We start from the raw sequence: 2,500 nt of genomic DNA, 5'->3' as shown, positions 1-2,500 counted from the left end.
CGGGCATACGCACGCGAGCCGAGCCGTCGCGGAGCCGATCCCGCCGGCCGTTGTCGTTTCTGCGACCCTGAGACGGACGCGGTCCCGGGATGAACCCGAGGGCCGCAATACGCGTTCAGATCGTCAATGCTCAATGTGTTCTGCAATTCACATTAAATCACGCAGCTTGCTGCGTCCTTCATCGACTCGCGAGCCGAGTGGTCCACCGCCAAGAGCCATCGTTTGTTTGTTTGCTTTTCGCTCTTCGATTCCTAACCTCGATTCGCCATCCGGCTGGAAAAAATCGCGTGACGCCGAGCGGGTCGCGGTCGCAACAAATAGTGCGACAAGCCCGCGCACCGCATGAAGCCTTCGGGCACTCGACGCCGACAAAACAAGTTCCTGATCGCGGGGCGGCGGACGCGCCGAGGCACGTCGCCGTCCCGGTGTTTGCTCTTTCGCTCTTCGATTTTTTTTCTCGCGCTAATGATCCTTCCGCAGGTTCACCTACGGAAACCTTGTTACGACTTTTACTTCCTCTAAGTAATCAAGTTAGATCGTCTTTTCGGGCCAAGACCCAACCGTCGCCAGTCGAGCCCGGGCCCAATCGGAGGACCTCACTAAACCATTCAATCGGTAGTAGCGACGGGCGGTGTGTACAAAGGGCAGGGACGTAATCAACGCGAGCTAATGACTCGCGCTTACTGGGAATTCCTCGTTCAAGCGAAATAATTTCAATTCTCTATCCCTAGCACGACCGGGGTTCATCGGGTTACCCAGACCTTTCGGCCAAGGCGAACACACGTTGATCCGGTCAGTGTAGCGCGCGTGCGGCCCCGAACATCTAAGGGCATCACAGACCTGTTATTGCTCAATCTCGTGTGGCTAAACGCCACTAGTCCCTCTAAGAAGTTAAACGCCGGCCGGGAAGGCCGCGTAACTATTTAGCAAGCCAGAGTCTCGTTCGTTATCGGAATTAACCAGACAAATCGCTCCACCAACTAAGAACGGCCATGCACCACCACCCACAGAATCATGAAAGAGCTCTCAATCTGTCAATCCTCGCTGTGTCCGGGCCGGGTGAGATTTCCCGTGTTGAGTCAAATTAAGCCGCAGGCTCCACTCCTGGTGGTGCCCTTCCGTCAATTCCTTTAAGTTTCAGCTTTGCAACCATACTTCCCCCGGAACCCAAAGACTTTGGTTTCCCGCAAGCTGCCGGAGAGGTCGTCAAAATAACGCCCCCCGATCGCTAGTTGGCATCGTTTATAGTCAGAACTAGGACGGTATCTGATCGTCTTCGAACCTCTGACTTTCGCTCTTGATTAAAGAAAACATTCTTGGCAAATGCTTTCGCAGTCGTTCGTCTTGCGCCGATCCAAGAATTTCACCTCTAACGGCACAGTACGAATGCCCCCGTCCGTCCCTCTTAATCATTACCTCGCGCTCCGAAAACCAACAAAAAAGAACCGAGGTCCTATTTCATTATTCCATGCAACACTATCCAGGCGAAGCGCCTGCTTTGAACACTCTAATTTTTTCAAGGTAAACGTCCCGGCCGCCGCCGACACTCAGTCAAGAGCACCGACGGAAAACCGGAGGTAAAGCCAGAACGAACAGTGCACGCCTTGCGACGGACCGAACGCCTGCGCCCAAAATCCAACTACGAGCTTTTTAACCGCAACAACTTAAATATACACTTTTGGAGCTGGAATTACCGCGGCTGCTGGCACCAGACTTGCCCTCCAATGGATACTCGTTAAAATTTTTACAGTGTACTCATTCCAATTACAGGGCCTCGTTAGAGTCCTGTATCGTTATTTTTCGTCACTACCTCCCCGCGTCGGGAATGGGTAATTTGCGCGCCTGCTGCCTTCCTTGGATGTGGTAGCCGTTTCTCAGGCTCCCTCTCCGGAATCGAACCCTGATTCCCCGTTACCCGTAAGAACCTCGGTAGGCAGATACCGTACCGACGAAAGTTGATAGGGCAGACACTTGAATGATCCGTCGCCGGTGCAAGACCGTGCGATCAGCAAAGTTATCCCGAGTCGCCAACAAGACGAGCCGAAGCCCGGCAGGTTTTTGATATGATAAAGGCGCGCCTCCCGCAAGGTCGGCGCTTTTTGCATGTATTAGCTCTAGAATTACCACAGTTATCCAAGTAAAATTTACGATCAAATGAATCACGACTGATTTAATGAGCCATTCGCAGTTTTACCGTACGCAAGTTCGTACTGAGACATGCATGGCTTAATCTTTGAGACAAGCATATGACTACTGGCAGGATCAACCAGGTAACTATCGGCCGACAAAATACGCGAACGGAGTCTTTCGCTTTCCCCGTCGCGGTATCGCACTGTATTACTCAATCACTATTTTTGCTTAGCTCCTCAAACCCGGCGTAAGCCGCGATCTGGACGCCGTCGACACCGGCCAGACGCCCTTTCGGGCGAAGCCGCGCGCGGGCTGCGTTTGCATACAACACCAGGAACGCCCAACAAAAGCGAACCGAGAAAACTATCAC

At 52.9% G+C, this 2,500-nt stretch overlaps 2 non-coding genes across 2 annotated transcripts; both read right to left on the bottom strand.

Annotated features, from left to right (window-relative positions):
• Positions 1-62: 62 nt before the first annotated feature.
• On the bottom strand, positions 63-217 carry LOC145746887 (5.8S ribosomal RNA). Its single transcript, XR_014281652.1, has one exon. It is a non-coding gene; the product is annotated as a 5.8S ribosomal RNA (ribosomal RNA).
• Positions 218-463: 246 nt separating this feature from the next.
• Positions 464-2,273, bottom strand: LOC145747108 (small subunit ribosomal RNA). The gene has a single exon (XR_014281855.1). It is a non-coding gene; the product is annotated as a small subunit ribosomal RNA (ribosomal RNA).
• Positions 2,274-2,500: the final 227 nt, after the last annotated feature.

The sequence above is a fragment of the Corella eumyota genome, chromosome 3 (assembly GCF_963082875.1).
Source record: "Corella eumyota chromosome 3, kaCorEumy4.1, whole genome shotgun sequence".
In the NCBI taxonomy this organism is placed as follows: Eukaryota; Metazoa; Chordata; class Ascidiacea; order Phlebobranchia; family Corellidae; genus Corella; species Corella eumyota.
This window is presented reverse-complemented; position numbering and strand designations above follow the sequence as displayed.